The sequence below is a fragment of the Aythya marila genome, assembly GCF_965140915.1.
Source record: "Aythya marila genome assembly, chromosome: 1".
NCBI classification, from domain to species: Eukaryota; Metazoa; Chordata; class Aves; order Anseriformes; family Anatidae; genus Aythya; species Aythya marila.
The window spans coordinates 112,406,488-112,427,326 of NC_139042.1; the positions used below are offsets into that span (position 1 = coordinate 112,406,488).

The following is a 20,839-nucleotide window of genomic DNA, read 5'->3' on the forward strand; positions in this document are numbered from 1 at the left end:
GGTACCCCAGGGAAGGCCATGTAACCCAGAAGCTAATGAAATGGAGGCCGAAATGCAAAATGGTTTGGCCAGCCTCTATTTTTCATAGCTTTTACAAATCTGCAAAACAGACACTAGTGTTTTTAAGTATGCACTTTCCATCATGCTCTCTTTGCTCTTTTAAGTTGTTTTCTTTTAAGATGCATCCTCCTCCTTTCCCAAAATGCATAATTAGTTTCTAAAAAAGGAAACAGAACCCCATTTGTTTATCAAAGGGGCTAGAACAAGCTCCCAAAGAGCCATTCTTGAATAAATAAATACAGATGCTAAGTGCAATTAGAAAAGGAAAAAGACTGAATATTTATCTTCTTACCTGAGAGACTGATCATTGCCCAACCTTTTATGCTTTCCTGCACAGCTCTGAAGACACACTTTTGTACAGAAGAACAATCGTATAGCTCCCTCACAGCCACTTTAATCTGCAATACCAGTAATATATGTCACGACGTTTCCATGCCTTGGAAAGCCTACAAGCAGGGTAAATTTAACTGTAAGAGTCTGCCATTTTCTTTCTCTTGAATTAGCAAAATGTATTCACATCCGATGAATTAGGTTAGTGACACAGAAGGGGGAAATGAGCAGGAGATCTCAAGGGAATTGGTGAGACACATGTTCCCAGCATCGCCAATTTCTACATGTTTTAGTCCTCTCCAGTAATATGAAAGATGTATTTTCTTTCTCCTTGGAATGCTTTATGTGCTAGGCAAATATTTGTTTTTAAATTCAATGCCATTCACAGTTTTCTTTTTTACTGGGATTCACCTCACCAAATGTGTCAGGGCATCTGTCCATAAAGCAGACAACAACTTGTGAACTCTTTATACTGCTCTCCGTTTGCAAAGAAATAGTGGTAGGGAGGATGGTCGTCTGATCCATCTCAAGATGAGAGGACTCATACTCCATAAATCCTGTATTTCCCTCTACCAACTTTAAAAATCAAAAAAACTGACTTAAGATATTCAAACTGGAGGTATTTTTACATCTAGAGTTACAGTTCAGTGTCATCAACATAAACTTAGCATGTTTGCATTTGGTCAGATTAATATGATCCTTCAAGCCTACTTGTCTCCTGTGGAACCAGGATGCAACAAGTGGCAGGAAGCAGCATGTAGAGGACCTCACGTCTCTGAGACCCTGTTTATCTGCACCTTGCTTTAAAATGGTGTGCTCACATGGTAGAGTGTAGAGCCCAAGAAATTCCCCTATGGGTACTGACCACATCATAGGAGAAACCTATAATTAACAAATATTTTGTCTCACCATGTGATATGGGAATATCTGTGTCATTGTGTGCAAGAGAAAATAGTCTGTCTCTTGAGGATCACCAAGGGGCTTACAGGCTATGTACTGGGCAGAGGCATGACAGATTTATTCTGGGGGGTTAACTTCGGTCTGTGGGCTCTCCATCCCTTTGACAGAAATCACCTTCAGGGAATCTCTCTGAAAAAAAAATAATGTCCTAATCTAGAATGGTGCTTCTTCAGTTTCTTCAAATTAAAAAAAAAAAAAAAAAAAAAAAAAAAAAGGCAATTGCTAATTATTGTTTCAGTTAAAAAGAATCCTATGATTAGACAAAATATATATTCAAAAAAACCAGCGCAAACCATTGAGTTCTTTCCTTTTTCTTTCTTTTGTGTTTTGTCCCTGTTGTTAAAAGGTAGGCAGAAAAAGGGAAACAAAAATAAAATCTTTTGAACTATCCTTAAGAAATTTACCTGCTACCATTCTTTTTTAAGGCTTCTAAATAGCCATTTACTTTTAAAATTACTATAGTTATTTTAATTTATTTCACAGTATGACAGAGTTAGAGAAAAGCTGAGGTAGGAAGAGACCTCTGGAGATCATCTAAACCAACCTCCCTGCTCAAGCAGGGTCACTCAGAGCAGATTGCTGAGGACAATGTCCAGTAACATTTTGACAATTTCCAAGGCTGGAAAGTCTGCAAACCATCTGGACAACACATTCTGCTGCTTGATCACTCTCACTGTCTGATAACGCAAAAAAGTAAGAACTATAAAAAAAATGCATCTAAATGAAATTTCTTATATTTCAGCTTGTACCCACTGTGCCTCTTGTACATTCACTGTGTACCCCTGAGACGAGAAGAAAGCCTGGATCCATCTTCTTTACTGCCCCATCAGGTGCTTACATCTGCAGCTAAGATCCCCCCAAGCCTTCTCTTTTGCAAGCTACACAGCTCTCCCCTGATGGCAGATGTCCCCCAGCGTGGCCCACCTGCTGGTGGGAATGGAATGACCAGCTCTGTCGATCAGCAGCTCTCACCACACACCTGGACTTTTGTCAGCATTGGAAACATGGTGCCTGGCAGATTTGTGCACATTGGCACCCCTTTGGAGTTACATAGAGAACAGCCAATGCCATAGCGGCTGACTTGAGAGTCATGCAGGTACTAGCTGATTTCAGAAAAGGTTACTTGCATAATAACACCTTTAAATGAAGTGACATGCTTTAAAGCTGCCACTTTAGTCACTTTCCTTTGTCTCAGAAGCTGCTGTGAAGCTGAAAGGAGGGCAAGTACGCCTCCATTATATGCCACTTTATATATACATTATATGCAGTTGCTCCTTCTAGTGCAGTGGTTTCAAGTGGCTTTCCTTTTCCCTGAATTCCAGCCTGCAGTTCTCCAAAAGCTTAACTTAGCTTTCTAACCCAACGTTCATTGATCTATTAAAGGAATTAACTACATGCTCAATCAAGTAACCCTGAAGTGATTAATTGGAATGTGTTTAGTTCATTGACCTGTTATTATATGATATGCTAACTTCTGATGATAATGAAGGAGAGTGGCACATTAACTCTTTTCATTGGGGAGGGGGGAGGGAGGGGGGAAATGAATGGACACTCTGGCTTCAGAACATTTATTTTCTAACAAATCTGTGTGGAAGAAGTCCATTTGTTTTTTTTGTTTGTTTGTTTGTTTTTTCCAGTATTGCCAAACCTAGGTGTTTAGACAACAAGTTCTTAGTCTTGAAAATTCTTGACATTTTAAAATGGTAAGTATATTGGGCTATTTTTTAATATCTAAGCCTTTAACCCATTTTTGGATTTCAGTTTGAATTTTGACAATGAAGATTAAAAGAAAACTCATGTTTCAAGTAAAAGGTGAGAGTGTCATATTAACATGTTGTTCTGGATATTGGGAAGATTCTGACATGACTGAGGAAGATATCTTCCCTTGGGAAGATGACTGGTTTCTGGAGAGCCTATGTCTGTTTGATGTTATAATTTGACAAGAAGACTCAAAAGTATAATTCAGCTAGCATGAAAGGACACTGTGACACAGATGACTGAATATCAGACAAGATCAGCTAGTGCAAAAAGTCAAGTCTTTGCCCAAAGAGAAGTGCCAGACAGGTAACACAAATGTGTAATACTGCAGGGAAAGGAAAGCTGCCGAAACAAAGCCTGGTATCTCTTGAAGAGACTTGTAGTGCCTATATCCTGCATTTCATCCAACCTGCAATTGGCATAACATTGTGCCTGAGAGAGAGGAGAGAGAAAGAGGGGAAAAAAAAAAAAAAAAAAAAAAAAAAAAAAAAAAAAGTGTAACACTTTCCTTCCGTGCTTTAGACTTTAAATCAATTAAATTTACTTTCAACACAGAATAAGCATCATTCCACAGCAAAGTAATTGGACAAATAAATGTCCATCACTGCTACTGAACTGAGCTCCTGTGGTATAAAATAACAGAATAGGAATGGACAAAAAGATCCCATAGTTGATTGTACACAGAGATTGGATTGGATTGGAAGAAACTCCCTGGGCAGAACCGCAGCTCCCATGGGGTAGGCTGACACTCAGTCAGCCTGCTGCAGGTACGCTTGCTCAAACAAACCACACAATGGAAATGGAGTTCACAGGACTTTCCTGCACACATCAGTCCCCCTAGATCAGCCAGCAGCATCAGACATGCCAGAGGAAGGTGCAAACTTAAAACAAAATAAGAGAAGTTGTTTAAAATGCACTCACTAATTCATTTATTCACCTCCAAGTGCAAAAGTGAAAGAGGAAGCCTTTCCATACTCAGCCATTATCATCGTCCTATAACTTTTTTTAGCCTACAACTGCAGATGATTGCCTGCTCAGGAACTTGTTCACCTTCCTAGTTCTACCAATGGATTTAACTGGAGATACTATCACTCCTTCAAACAGCAGCTTTTAGATGTGAACTTATAGGTAAAGTCAGGCTGCATCTTGAAGTACATGACATCTCTCTAACAAAAATGCTCAATATGACAGTCGTGTATTTACACAATGAACTAAAGACAGTTTTGACAACATATCACTGAAGTGATTAGTGATCCTTGAATATTTTCAGCAATCTTTTCTGGCCTTACAGAGATGAATATTTTGCTTGCTTTTCTTATCATTGTGCATGTCAGCAGATGTTTTCACCATGCTGTCCACAGCGACAGAGAGGGCTTTTTCCAGAGTGTCAGCAGCAGGAACACAGAAGACTAGGGGGAAGACAGTATAAACTGATATTGGAAGATGATAACATCAACAAAAAGGAATGAATCGTTTGAGTTTTATTCAACTCAGAATCAGTTACCACATTAAAAATGCAGCAAATTTGTACAACATCTCAAAGCATGCAATATAGCATGAGAAGAATAATTCTAATTTGTAGGTACTGTTAATTATTACTATCTCATTAATAACAATGGGAACTTTTTTTTTTTTTTTGTAGAGAATTAGAAATCAATTTGAAAAGTAATTACTTCATTAAATTTGGTGATTGTGTGCTACAGCCATCTCAATCTTCATTAAAATGAATGACAGGCAACTTTTCTCATTCTTTATGCTATGTGAGTTTAAAAAGTGCAACTTTCCTATTTAATCTTAAAATAAGGTTGAAGAGTTATTGTACACATTCCTGAAGCAAATGGGTAGAGGATTTTGGAAATTAGAAAGGTATGCCTGTATTGTAGCCACAGAAACCAGGACTACGTTATATATTTACTGACATTAACGAAACACAGGAAGGAATCACCCTCACTGGTTGCATGACAAAGAGCACATCTGCCATCAGATTAAATGATTTGGAAGTTTCAGCTGAGAAGGCTTGGAGAGACTTATCTGGGCATGATAACCTTTCTGTAACTTCTGGTCCCACACAGTACCAGCCGAGGCACTGTAGGTCAGGCCAAATCCCATAGCAACAGCAGAATTTTCTGAGCTGTCAATGTCTGTGACACGATAGTAATGGGAAGACACCACAGGTCCAATGACACACCATGAGACCAGAAGGAGGTTCTGGGTCCTGTGCTCGAGAAGGGACAGGGAAGGGTGAGACAGATTGTGTCATATTTAGGAGTGGAGACAATATGGGAAGGCAGATTCCACATCACTCAGACTGTTGGAAAACTCACAGAGAAGGGTCTGAAAGGTCTCCAAGGTTATGCTCAAGGAGGGATGGTCTAACAGCAATTTTCTTAGGATATAGAAACAACAACAAAAACACTATTCAATTATATACTCAGAACATCAGGCTTAAAATGGGCTTTAAAAATATGCAGATGTTTTCACAAAATAAGGTTAGCTAGCTACAGGCCTCACTAAATGTCCCCCTTTCAGTCACCCAGCCACAGTCCTCTAACAAATCCTCCTATTCAATTTGAGGAGCTCCAGGCTGTTTTCACTCTGTCTTCCATACTAGCGGCAAGGAGTCAAACATGCTTATTTGCATATTTTTCCTACTCTCTCATTTTGCATTTCTGTGGGCTCCTAATGCATGCTGACTGATTTTTTTTTTTCTCCACACTTCTGTCTTACCTGTCTTACATCTTGAATGATGAAAGGGTGAGAGAGAAAGGAAAGTTGTCAGAAATCAGTAAATTGGGATCTATAAAAGTGAGGTGGTTAAATATTCAACATAAGAAGTTGCTGCAGCACCTGAAAAGACTGAGAAACAGCAGCAAAATTCATCTGTTTCATAATTCCTTGAGCTTTCTAACAGAAGTGTGCAAAATAGCAAAAAAATGATTTAGTCTGAATGCAAGTCATTTCTGATGTCCCACTAGTAGGCTGGGTTATACATCTTCTAGTTGCCCCGGCATGGTGAAGCCATGACTGAGATCTTGGCAGAGTCCCAAACACATTTACTGCTTCTATTCATGAACCAAGCTTTTGCCTTTTGCTGCAGCAGAAGGGGACAGAGGCAGAAATGGGACTTGGTGTAGTAAGAGAACAGGGTAAGGGTAATGCCATCTCTATAATGATTTGTCATATACCTGAGGAAAATTAATATATTTTTTCTTCTGTTTTGCTTTGCCTGTCCCTTTCTCCTTCAATCTGTATTTAGCTTTCACTTAGTCGTTCTGTATAGTTCTTGGTTTTAAAGACTTTAATCATTCTCACTCATCTGTAGACTTTCTACAATTAGTCCACACCTTTCTTGAAGTGTAATATCAAAAAAAAAAACAACTAGATATAGTCTTCCAGTTGGTATTTTGCCAGTAAACAGCACAGGAGTTATTTTTACATGTTTTATTTTTATTTCAACCAAGTATCACTAGCTGAAATAATTCCATCTAACTTCATGTTGTAGCTATCTAGCTATCTACATCTGGCCTGCATGTCCTTAACTTCCTGTGGAGTAAATGTCCTGATTTCAGGGTGCAACTCATACAAGTATCTTATCTATATCCTTTAGGTGAGTTGAACAGTACCTCAGAATTGCCTGTTTATATTCGTTCATCATATAGAGATCACGGGCTGATCAGCTAAAATGTAGGCACTCACCTACAGTGTGTGTGACTGCTTTCAGCTAGATAGATGCCATCCTTCATCTACCGTCTAATTTGTACTTTTGGATGCTAGAGAACACTGGATTGGAAACAATTACTTGGATCATTGAGTCCTGTCCCCTGCAGATATGGACAACTGGGCTATATATACATATAATTCAGAAGCAACTTCACAGACTAAGGTACTTTGCAAGTCACAGAACACTTCCAAATACTCATTCAACCAGTAGTGAAAGACCCAAATCTCAACTGTAACGTGTCTCAGGAAAAGAGGAAGGATGAGGAATTCTATATTCCTGGGAAAGCCCGTTAATAAAACTACCCTGAATAGCTGTAAGAAGCTGACCAGACAATCCACTACACAGGAGAGCCAATGTTTGCTAATAGACTGATAGAGAATTGAAATTCCCTACCAAACTCAAATATGTTACATATTTTAATCTTGCTTGAACACAGTACACTAATCTTGATATATACTTGAGGTAAGTTCATGGCCCATGTGGCACCCTCTGTCATTAGTATAGCTAATGCGCCAGGGTCTGGTAATCCTTGCATCCTGAGACTACAAACTGTATGTCACTGGGTTAAAATAAATAAATAAATAAATAAATAAATAAATAAATAAATAAATAAATAAATAAATAAATAAATAAATATTCCTGGTCAATCACTACATTTGACCTCTTCTGAAACAGTGCACCACATGGGCATATGCACAATCGTAGCAAGTGCAGCACTACTGTGTACTTGCTGTCTGCTGTCACTGTAACAAGGAATCAAGTATAATGCTTGAACGCTGCAGATCATTTGGATTGGCTAAGTTAATAAGGAAGTTCAGTCCTGTGCTTATTCAGATATAGACACAACACTTGGCTTTCCAGACACGTTAGAGTGCAGTATACTTTTTCTTTTTTTGCTTGCAATAAATTGCAGGTTAATATTAAATACAAAATGCTAACAGAGAAGCAATGTATTAGCATTTTTTGGATGAAAAGATGACATTTTATATACCCTTAAGGAAAAATATTGTTTGCTCCCTGGAGCCACCCTGACCAATTTAATTTCCCACATCAGTACACATCATGAAGTCAAACCTTCTCACTTCATTGTTCAATCTATGGTTAACACTCAGAGTATTGGATTTATTTTTCCTCTTCTATGTGTTTTCAATATGTTGGTTGAATTAGACATTCTCTTTCATGGGTATTCACACAGTTGCCATTACTGGCTTAATGTAATTTGGTTTCTTCATTTCATCAAAACAGAACCACACACCCAGATCTGCAGTGGCAAGAGAAAGCCAAAGTGGTAGACATTGCATGGTAGTGGTATGGAGTTGAAACATTTAGGTAAATCAACACATACAGGGAGAAAAAAAAAAAAAAAAAAAAAAAAAAAGTGAATGGATTCTCATTCTCTTGAATCCTTCATGAAGTTACAGGATGAGTTAAAAGTTAAAATTTTCAAACCATCACTACTACAAGCATATCCAAACCCTACTGCTTGAAACCAAAGAAAGATCCAAATTTGGAGATGTTAAAACTAAACACTGGCTGCAAAAGTGTAGCCTTCCCACCTCTAAGTGAAAACCTTTGACACTTTGACAGGTCCCAAAGTTTGAAACTTTGTGCATCTAATCCTTAGGAATGATGAAAGGCTCAGCTGAACTTGCAAAGATTTGGCCTTATAGATCCAGGGATGTCAGAAAGCTTAGCCTGAGCCTGTTTCAACAGTGTTTTTAAAACAGTACCAAATGTAGCTTTTGTGAACATTCATGAACTCACAGATAACATCTCTTTCTGCTAACATGTCCATAATTGTGATAGCCAAAAAGCATGAATTTACATCATATTTAACGTTTCTCTCTGCTGAGCTCGATTATTAGAAAATTGAAATTGTAAACTAACAAAAATATCTCCTAAGAAGTTAGAAATGCTGAAAGGATCATCATCATAAAGCATTTCCAAAATTGCATACAATTGAAGTCAATTTCACATTGTTGCTACAATGAATACCTTAGGAAAGCTGCAAATGATGTGCTTTGAGTCTTTATATCATGTGCCAGGCTTTCAACCTAATTTGGCCCAAGCACATTTTTCACTAATACTTACGTGTTTGCTCCTTTGAAAGGAAAATCTGACTTGGCTTTCTATATTAGCACATTCTTTTATTCCTAAGCCATGTCTTGCTACATAATTTCTGTCATTAAAAAGCATTAAAATCTCCATTCTAGAAAATATATAGGAAACATTTTAAACAGTAGCATTTTTCCACTTACTTCAAATATAGAAGGAAAAGCAGGAAAAAAAAAAAAAAGCAAAAAAAAAAAAAAAGCAGTATGTGGTAGTGGGGGAGAGCATGAGAGCAAAATCCTGAGAGATGAGGCATACGAAACTGGCTAGCTGCCTAGCTTCCTGATGTTCTTTGTTAGGTGCTTGCTGAGACTTACTAGAATTTCAAATTGTTTTCTAAGCTGGTGAATAGCAGGTGCTTCCTAACCAGATCATAATGAGTACAGAGGTTCAACTCCATGGAGTCATTTCTCCCTGCTTTTGGCTGTCTTTTGAACTTGAGGAGACAAAGCAGTGGATCTAGAAACTGGAAATTTTATTTGAAAACCCACATACACAAGGCAATTTTGTAACCCTCCATACATAGAGGGCTAACAAAAGAAAGCATTATGTTATTAATTTCACATGCTGTGGGACATATTGTGATGTATTTTGGGATATGTATATTAGATCTGATACCAGACTATGTGTCAAAAATATCAAAACCAAACCTTCACTGCTATTTTTACTTACCTATAGAGGTTCTTGTTACATGCACTTCATTAGCACAGTAAATGGAAAATGCTAAATACAGAATGCCAAGTGACAACACTCCAGATTCTTTATTCCAGTTTCTTCCAATGTTCATCTTCTTCCTGAGGCTTAATCACAGGACATGAGAAATTAAAAGGTCATCACTCAAAGATACCTTTTTCCTTGCCCTTATCAAGACGTATCCTACCTGTCACGGTTTTAGCATTTGTTTAAGGACTTAATGAAATTAAGTCTTTTCTTGGACTTACAGCTCTGAAAGATGAGCAGTGAATCAGCCTGTGCCAGAAAAATGTACAGTCTACTGAAAAATCGCCATGTGCTACCCAAAGAGAGAACATTAATGTTTCAACAAAGTGAAGTGAGATTGAGTACTGTAGCTGGCAGTAGGGGAAAAAGATGAGATAGAACATAAAGACCATGCTTAAACTGTACAACCTGCAAGGAGTCTCAGCTCCAGAACTGAAATCAGTGTCCTCACTCAGTAGAAGACCTATCTCTTCCCCTCCACCACAGTTGACTGTGAGCCAGACTAGGTCCCCAGTCAGGGAGATCAGAGGACCACCTCTTAGTAGAGTCAGTATTTTAAATCTTCTCTTACTCATTCCTACCCAAATATGAGAGGGGAACTGAGTAACACAAACCATGCAAGTAAAACCTTTATACTTTTATCTCCTGAAAATGGAAAGAAGTAATATTTTGCCATTTCATATATTTTATACAAGTAAAATTTTCTTGAAGAAAGAAAGAAACTTATTTAAATAAACTTACAATAGATGCAACTAAAAAAACAAAACTCATCAAAAGGAACCCCTGTTTACAAAAAGCATCAGACTAACATCCATCTTGTGCTATTCAGAGTTATTTAATTGATTTCAAGGAATGTTGATTTACTGAAGTAGAGGATCTCATCCAACATTAACAAATTCCACTTTAAATGGATTGTCATAGAGACTGCAGTATTATAAATGTTGGTGTTTTTTTGGGGTGGTGGTGGTGAACTGATTGCATAGCCTATTGAGCAAGGGATTTATGTATTCTCATTACTGAGGAGTTATCTGGAATACTTTATTGACGTATTTGTGTTAGATGATGCATAATTATCAGTGGCTAAAAATGGCTGAAAAACTATCATGAAAAAGTCAATGAAAATTGTGATGGAAAAGTGTTTCTGCGTTTTGCCCAACTCTAAATGTGATATAAAAGCCATTCCCTTAGGGCAGGTGGAGAGATTAGCTATTTTGATAGCTTTTATCACAATTTTAAAGACACAGAAAAAAAATAAAAATCATATTGTATTGGAGGCACCAAGAGGACAGAGTTAGGAGAGGTCTTTATTTGTTCTGCCAGATACAGCAACGTCATTGTCACAAGAAGGAACCCTTTCTCATAGGTTATGTGGCAAAATTTATTTTGCTACTCATGGACGAGCTTTCATTCAGAAATTCTGGCCTTGTGTACCCTGTCTGTGCTCCCATTTCAAAAGAGAGTGGTGGTACAGAGGTGGGATAAGTGTGCATCCCCCTGATTGGGGAAAAGACTGGCTAAGATATGTTTTGACAGTGGTTTTCAGTCTTTAAGTCTGGTTTGTCTTATTTTGCCTTCTTTGGAGTGAGAAGTCAAACATCTCCCTGAAGCTCAAAAAGTTTGTTCACCATCACACAGCAAGATCTATTTCCTTGGGCTGTTGAGCAAAGAGTCCATGATGAATGTAGTGGAAAAGCATGACTTTCTTTTACTTTATTTTGTTACGTATTTGGAAGTACCTCAAAGAATAGGTGTATTTTGTCGTGAAGACTAGTAGAGATTGAAATAAAACTAAGTTCCTCTCTACATATGTATCCCCTACACAGTCCAAGTCCACTCAGTCTCTTTGTTGTTTGCTGACCAGGTACTTGCATGTGTCATGGAAGAACATGTTTAGAAGGGGAGTGAACAAGGGAAGAGTGACCTTATGAATGATTTCTAGAAGATTGTTTCCTGTTTACAGGCCACCGGGAAAAAATATGAAAGGACTAGTGTCTGTCAGCCAGGCACCGATCATTTCTTAAGCTTCTGGATACATCAATTTTATGGGTATGTCAGCTGCCTGTATTACCTAGCTGTCCATCACCTCAGCTGGCTTTTCTCCTTCTAGTTTCATAACCCTTTAAAACACTCTTCATTAGTCAGACATTCTTTCATATTAAAATTCTGTAGTGGAAATATTGCTTACATTTCCCTGTTAAAACACAATCAATTTAAAATATTTCCTGTAGGGGAAGTGACAGAGAAGATGCGTTTTGAATCATGGTAATTTTTGTCATTGTTGCTGTTTTCTTCTGGGCATGAGACAATGCAGATTCAGTAAACTTATCAAACCATGTGTAATGAGAATGATTCCAGTGCTTTAGGTTCATTAGTCTCACAGTATGAACCTTAATAAAAATGAATTTGACTAGATTAGATGCAATTAGAGCAATTGGAGTAACAAATCGTGTACACATACATGTTTATAAAAAGGGGGATTATTTTAAAAATGTGTTTGGATAAATGACAGAGAATAATGCATGGCTAGAGTACATGTCGATGACTACAGTTCTTAGTTTACAGAAAATGAACTTTTAATCACTAGGCCCAGTGCCCACTTCTCTCTCTAATTATAATAATTTTTTTTTTTTTTTTTTTTTTTTTTATAATCCACCTTTAAGAACCATGATCCAAGCAAGGTTTATCCTCCATGTGTAGGCACGGAAATAGCACATTCATCTCAGAAGGAGCATTCAACCATATTAAATGTATGCACACAGTATACAAGGTGATGAAATGGTGTCAAAAGCCTTGTTTAATTGTGTAAACCTGTCTTCTTTACATATTACAGCTAACAATTATGTAATGGTCTCAATGGTACTTGGCACTGTGGCTTGGGTCATACAGCCGTGCCATGCTGCATATATACACATAATTGAGAGGTAAAAAGGATCTAAACTCCAGACCACATGAAAACAGATGAAATTACCCTGTCAGATTTGCATAACAGAGATCCCACCCTTGAATGAGATACCACTTGCATCTCCCCCCCAAATCATTCCACCTGACATCTTCACTGTAATGGAAGGAATCGATCAGCATTTCAACATCCTACAAAGCCAGGCACACAAGTCCCACATACTTTGTTAGATTTTATTTGTACTCAACTGCAACACTGTGTAGTGCCTGCAACACACAACATGTGACATCGTGGGATCCAATCTATTATGAATCCTTATTACCAATAAGACACCACAGACCTACAGGCTAATGTTGCTCGGGGGACTCGTCTAAATCACTATGCAGTCTGTTCTCAGCTTCATTGCCATCTTGTTTTCTCTATTCTACCTTCTCCCATTTAGTTAAGTTAGTCTGAAACTATAAAAAGTCTCACTGTTAAGCTAAGATTAAAGACACTGTCCTTCAAAAATTATATACTTTCAGTTATCTATTTTCTGAATTTCTTTCTAGTCATTGATGTTGCAAGTATAATAGAAAAGCTTCACACTACTGTGCAGCCACATTTCCCATATTCACTACATGTGAAGGTTATTTTGCATGGCAAAATGTCCTTTTGCTGTTTTGCAATCTCTTTGTCTCTGTCTGTCTCTTCTGCTTTAAGCCACTACCTTAAAAAGATATTAAACTGCTGCTAGCAACTAATTTCAATACAGAAAAAATGCCTGATTGGTGCCTTCTGTGAGAATTTGATAGTGCTGTTGATTAGAAACTGACTGAGTAAAAACAGAACAGTTCTCTTTTGAATAGTCCTAAAAGGAAGGGAAAAGAAAACACCAACCATAAATACTGGAAAGTGAATCAACTCAGAGGAACTGATCACTTCAAATGTAAAATATCTGAGACAGCTTTCAAGTGGAAAAAGTGTAGTTTCTTCTACTTCAAAATAGCATTAAAATTAGTTGACTGAGTAACCTTCACTAGAACAGGAAGATATGTGGGGTACCATATCTATCAACCAGAAGACTTATGGTCTTATTTGATAAAAGCATTGCACAGAGGCAAGCTGTTCGCAGTTCACACTTAACTCACTGAAGGTCCTATCTCAGGAATTGAAATTTTGAGAATGATAGAAAACAGGTTAGAAATAGCATCTAATTACAAACACATACGCCATCATGGCATTTCAGTTTGAAGACAGTAAGAATGTCTGAGAACCAAAGCATTGTTTTTCTGTTTAAGAAGCTCTCTTCCCATGGTAAAGTCTATTCTTTCACTAGGCAGAATACACTCTTAACCCAGCAAAATTAAATTAAATTAAATTAAGCAAAATTAAATACATGCTTTAAGTTGTATAACATGTTTCAGACATAGAAGACAAAGCAGTATTAGATTTAGACTTTGTGAATGACCTGGAATGTAAGTTAAAAGTAATTTAGATGATAAACCCTATAGTTGCTCAACACTCAGTATTACCAGTAATCACTTTAAAAATCACTCTGCTTCTCTAAACAGTTTTCCAAGTAGTGGTATTTACTTCTTCCCATAATTCAACATCCTCTGGGAGATGGTGTCTTTATAGAAAGGAGTGATTAGCAGCAACACTGCTAAAACAGGCTCAAAGTTCTGGAGGAGGGAATAGCTAAAGAAAACTGAGCTTGTGTGAAATGAGGATCATACACACAGTAAAACAGAGGCTAAAGCAAGTATCTTTTAAATGTGGACTAACATGCAAAATGTGTTTTTGTTGTTGTTGTTTTGTTTTGATTTATTTATTTTTTTTTTTATTTTGAGGCTTGTCAACAAGTAAGCTAAAAATACAGGATAATAAACATGTAAACATCTGTCACTCTTCGCAGAAAATATTTAGCATCCTCTGAATTTCAAAAGGTTAGCCTCTTAACCCTGTGTTTATAGAGAGAGATGGGTGAAAGTTCTCACTCACTGAAATGTGACTATTTCAAAGACAATGTTATTTTTCCCAATTCAGTTCATGTCTCTAGACTGCAGGTAAACTGCAAGTATTTGCCTGAACTTGCTGTTCCACAGTGGGTCTCTCAGCTGTGGCAGATAATATAGCCTGGTGCTGCCTTGCAACTGGTTCAAGCAGCCCGTGCCTGCTATCATGCAGATACACCTCTCAGATGGAAGCTCCTGGTTAGCAGCTTTGGGAGCCTTGTATTTAGCCTACGTTCCTCTCTGTTTACGTAAACTCATTTTGGAGCCTTCAGCCAGCAAAGGAGTGAGGCCAGTGCCTTATGCTCAGCTTAGGAGAGAAGAGGGAGGAGCAGAATTGACCCTTACCTCAGGATTACAGCTGCCCAGGTTTCTGCTGTTCTTTAGTAGGCCAGCTCTCCGTTCTTTTCCCTCTCTTCTCTCAAGACTTTGTTTTCCATTAGCTCCCAAAAGCTGCCTGGAAGCCAACAAGCAGAGAAGGCTCAGGTGGACATAAGTAGGAGGCCAAAAAGCTTGACCAGCTGTAAGCAGGGCAGGCAGCTTGTACAGCTGCCCATACAGGGCTATAAATAGCAAAGCTACAGGATGTTTGAGTGTTACTACAAATTGTGCCCAAAAGCCTTTCAAATTCTGTCAGTGGTGTGTTCATCAGGTGAAGGAAAAACACTTTTAGAAGCTTTGTTGCATCACATTTGTGCAAAGCTTTACAGTGGGGCTGTAAATCTGTATTAGGATATAGGTGATGGAGACCTGAACTGCCAACAGGGAGTTGGGATGTGTTTGGCTTGGTACACAAAAGCATGCACATAAATGTGCTGACCATGTAAACTGAGCAACACCACACCCATATGACAATCTAGAGCCTTTGGTTCCTAATAACAGTTTGAAACTGTACATTTTATTTCTTTTTCTTAACTTATAAGTCACTTTTTTTTTTTTTTTTTCTTTTTTCTTTTCCGCTTTACCCCTTATTCAGCTCCTGACTGTTTTGCTAGGTCAGTGATTTTGCAATTTATTTTCTAGTGAGAAAGCATAGATTCGCAAGTATGGGCCAGAAATGAATTAGATGGAAATAATGTGACAGCTATTGATATGCTTTTCACTGAGAGAAACCTTTAAGAAGAGACATACAGACAGGAAGACAATAAGCACAAGGCTCCCATGCTTCTTGGAAGGGCATGCAGGAAAATGTTCATACATAATAAGCCAGTGAAACTCTCCAGCAAAAAATAAAGGAGAAAAACAGTCCCAGTCAAACATGAACAAAGCAATAACTTCCCAGTGTCATCTGGCAATAAGCCTATGCAGAGATCACTTTAAAACAGCATTACCTGTTCAGTACACAGAAAATGATAATGGTAATATTCTCTGTTGTGCTCACTGATGGTTACTGCGATGAGGATTCAACTGTGAGGTAGCTTTTAAAAAGCTTACCAAGCTAACCTTATCCTTTTCCCTCAGTTTGCTCTCCTTTAGGAAATTCTTTTTTTTCCCAAAATCCTTGCTCACCTTAATTCAATCTTTCTTGCATCAGACACTGAACAGGATGGAGCTCTTCTATCCAGCTGATGTGAAGATAATCAGATCTTAAGACATCTCCTCAGCTGGATTTGGGTCAGGCCACTGGCACCTGGGGAACTATTACCCTTTTTCGGTCTTGAGAGAACAGTTACAATATGCTCAAATTTTATTTTGATATGGTATTATTTAATAGCAGATGGTCTTTACTCAGTAGCCCATGTTTGAGGAAGAAATGGGTACTCTGCATGTGTACCCATGCAACATAACGTGGTACTAGTTTGTCATGGGCTAAAACACATAGAGATGAGTTCTGAGATCTGTTGGATTTGCTGAAGCAACAATCCATGGAGCATCTTGGCCTTGTTCCTCCTTTGCACCTACTGCGTGGAAGGAGACACAGTAAAATTCCTGTCCCTACTATAGTCAATGTATAATGAACAGAAGGAAAACAAAAGTGACTTCATGTTTGCTTTTGGTAAAATCAATCTTGCTGTCAGTCCTCTGGGGCAAAGACAGTTCCTTGTCTATTTAGTCATGTAATTTACTCTGTTTTAACTTTTACCATCTACACATGATTTCTTTGTCCGAGAAAACAGTATGACTTCACTATGGGACCCTAACATCTATTATTACTATTATCGGTTTTAGGTATAGTATCACATTAATCCAAAGTGAGTCTCCAATAATTGGTGGCCTTGCACTAAGGATGAATTTGGCCAACAGCATTTTGGGGAAGCTGCATGTGCTGATAGTACTGCATACAGAAGGCACATCTCTGCACAGAAAGAAGAAAAACAATACAAAGCTATGGATTTTCTATCCTTTTTCAGACTTAAGCGGCACAACACAGTGCAATTTCCTACATTTATTTTTTTAGGATGTCTGGTCTGGTTTCTCCTAGGGACTGAATGAAGACTGAATGTAGATCTTTTATTTTGAATGACTGACAGAATGTGAAGTTAGACAAGTCTATTTAGAGACAGTCATAACCCCAGCATAAGGGATCTCAGAAAATACACAGACTTTGTAGTGGTGCATACCTCTGTTTCCCCTGAGTACCATCCTATTCCAGTCACTGCTGACAGAATAAAGAACTATCAAAATAACAAGGTTCAAAATAAACCTCTGGAAATTCTTACAAAGCATGAAAGTACCATGCCTCAAAATCTTAGATTGAGGTAAGTACAATATGTGCACAGTGAAATGTTTGTAGAAAAAATATAAAAGAAAGCAAACCCTAGCATTAAAAAGAAGAAAGCTGTAAGATACACTTTGAATGAACATATAGGGAAATGTGACACAGAGGTAAGACAAATACCCTGAGGTTTTTGCCTCAGATAATTATTTCCTTAACTTAGGAAATGGCCCCAAAACTTTATAATTAGTTTTTTTCAGGTAACGTACAATTTTTCAAAATACTTGTGCAATGGATTCCCAATCCTGACTGGAACCTCTTTGCATAATTCAGAGGGAAAAAAAAAAAAAAAAAGTGACAGATACCATTGCCTAGTACAGAGATATTGAACTATTTTGAATCTTTAAAATGCTTTTACTATGCATTAACAAAGTAACTATAATCTAAGAACCACAGTGAGATTCACCTCGTTTTCAATGGCACATATAAAAACAATGTTCTCCAGGAAAGATGGGACAGAAATGAAATAGCTGTGCCTGAGTACAACTACAAATGACTACAACACTTTCGGGAATGAAGGTGGCAGACCTTCATTCAAAAAACAGTCAAAATCTCATAGGAGCAAGAACAGTGAGGCATGCTTAACATTTACTACCCAAGTCTCTCTTCCAGGACAGGTTTTGGCAGTCTCAGAAATTAAAAGGTGGTGGGAAAGAAAGTGGTGGGTAGAAAGGTCTTACCCAAGTGGATGAATTTATTCCAAGCCAACCTTTTGCTTGGAAGTAAGGCGAAGAAGAAAAACAGTTAGAATTGATCCAGCTCAGTCAGAGGCACGTAAAAGGTAATGCAACTTTTCCAGAATTAATATTTAATTAGTTTTAAGGGAACATGAGTCTTGTGCTTAAAAATGTCACTGACCTATGCACCACCTGCTACAAATAGAAAAAAAAAAAATATCTCAGTATGGAAGTTCTTCCTCATCAATTTCACTCTGAACCAAAAGCATTTTGTGCTGATGACTCTAAGTTTATCCAGATCGCTGAGCCACCATTTCAGACAATTTCTAGTATGTCAGTTGAACTTAGCTGATATCCAAGACCTTTAGTTTTGTTCCCAAAATTTCTTGTCAGCCTCTAGGCCAATATAGATCAATATACCATGTCTACAGTTTATGTATGCAGTAATATATACATCCAGGAACTTCAAATGATTTTTCTTTGGCTTGGTCCTTTAATTTAACACTGTGCTGATCTAAAATGTTATTTTAACTGGAAAATTATAATTCCATTTTTTCCTCAAAGACTATATATCCTTACATTACCTAATATATATTGAACCAAAATTATGTTTTCTTGAATATTGAATCTTAAGTGATACCCATGGAAACATATACAGCTTTTTCTTTTTTGTAGTAATTGATTTAACTGGAGTAGAAAAGCAGAATATACATGACAGTTCTAAGCACACAGTAATATGAGATGAAACACTAGTAAATACTTAAAATATTTGACACTTAGAAGTGGGAATTACGTATGTTCTGAATTCTTTTATTTATGCATCAGAAGAAAATGAAGGAAAAACAGTAGATGAAGGAATTAGTTCTACCCAATGCCCTAATAATATGGAAAATGTGTAATAAAATAAAATCTGGAAAATACCTCCCTTTTACTACATTATAAAGGGAAATTGTAAAATCAAATTTAAGAAAGGGAAATTAAAATGAGCAATGTCTGTTACAAGAGTTCATTTAGCTTCATATCCTAGATTTACCTAGTACTTCATCAGTATTTGCTCTTCCATATAGGTTCTTCAGTGAACTCATCACTGCTGTGGATGTCTGATAGTGAACTGTCAGTCTTTGAATGAAATCTGCAGTCTGTTTCAGACAGAAAGGCAAAAATCATGCTATCACTGGATTAAAAACCCTAGCTGGCAGACATTTGACTCATTACCTGCAGGGAATTTTTAATGAATATTGAGAATTAATGTTCTTAGCACTGGGCTTAAATTATAGTGCAGCCTTTCCAGTGGATAAATTAAAGTAAACCTCCCTGCCCAGCTTGCCTTTGCCCAGAAAGTTGAAGAAATGTTCTAGAAAACGATAACCGAAACCTCTGAATTATATTGAAAAGAATGAGATCCTCAAAAAATCACAGGGTTTAAATACATTGAAGAGCAAGAACATAGAGAGGTACTTATTAATTCATGTAATCACTTCTATAAAAACAAAGAAGATGCACTGCTATATAGAAGCTAATTCATATTATCATATAAACATAGTATCATTTAGGTTGGAAAAGACCTTTAGTACCATCAAGTCCAACTGTTAACCTAGTACTGCCAAGTCTACCACTAAACCATGTCCCCAAGCACCACATGAGGTAGATACTTAAAAATTGGAAGGACTGATCATTTCCAAATTCTGTTTTTGTATTAGGATCATTAAAGAACTTTTTTTTTTTTTTTTTTTTTTTTTCCCACTGTATCATGCTTTTCAAGGAGTTTTAAAGATTTACTGTTTTTGACAGTAAATCCTTGGTTCTGTCAAAAAATAATAAGATTAGGTAATTCATATAATCCAAGTAGTAAAAAGCACATATAACCAATTAGCAGTGGGAGATTATATTTCTGAACTTCAGAAAACTGATGTTAAGGTAAAGACAGGAGCATGGTGTTGTGAGCTTGTACAAAGATGTCTTTTGAAATAAGATTTGATGTTGTTAAGCTTCAGCCAGTGCTTCTTTTCTATATAAATCAGATTATTTCAGCAATCAGCACATACAACCACTGAGACTGCTTAAAACAGAGATTATGTTCATTTGAATAAAAGTACTAAGAATCAAATTAAGCTCTTCTACTTCATGCATTCACTATGCAAGTCATTTGATCTGACTATCTGGAATACTCCATTGTCTAGCCTCTTGTGAAGTCATTTATAACTTTTTAAGTTGGAAACTAAGACTTAAGCATTGAGTTCTGTTTTGGTAGCATCTAATTTTACACACGTCCCCACACTTTCACAAAAAGAATACTGAAGTATTTAGTCCACAGGTATCAGTCTGTGCACTTATTAAACAGAATCCACTCGACAGAAATTAAGTAGGTATCAGCAAAGAATTTTCTGTATCCATTATCAACTGTGCTATCAAGACATATCCTACTGTTTTAATCCTGCATGAAAATCTAAACTCTGTTACATCTCTGATTACAGTGCAGCTTTAACACATCCAAAATGCATATATACATAGAGGTTCTCTTATATCCTGTCTTTGAATATCATATATAACCTTGTGCTGCAGAATGAGTCTGTCCGCTGACATAGGTTAGCTTTATGAATGGTAAGCAGCAGGACTGTGGTGCTGGGAATCTAGGCAAATGTTAGTTACACAGAATTGTGTTAACAATGAAAATCACTGATCATAATCTATATTTTCATGTAGGCTTTTATGCAGTCATTATCTTAATTGTATCAAAATAGCAAGTGTTTTTTCTATACTTGTGAGAGGGAAGGAGATCTCATTTAGCAATCAGGACTTGTCACATCAGTTGAGACAACAGAATCCTAAATGAGATATATTTTAAAACATTCTCATGGATCAATTTATAAATTAATTTAATTTAGCAGCTGC

At 37.2% G+C, this 20,839-nt stretch overlaps 1 long non-coding RNA gene across 1 annotated transcript in view; it reads right to left on the reverse strand.

Annotated features, from left to right (window-relative positions):
• Window positions 1-9,621: 9,621 nt before the first annotated feature.
• The window catches only part of LOC309873920, a 175,041-nt gene continuing 163,823 nt past the window's right edge, over window positions 9,622-20,839 (reverse strand). Inside the window, exon 3 of the long non-coding RNA XR_014316757.1 lies at window positions 9,622-9,741. This is a non-coding gene — a long non-coding RNA (uncharacterized lncRNA). The remainder of the gene's footprint in view (window positions 9,742-20,839) is intronic.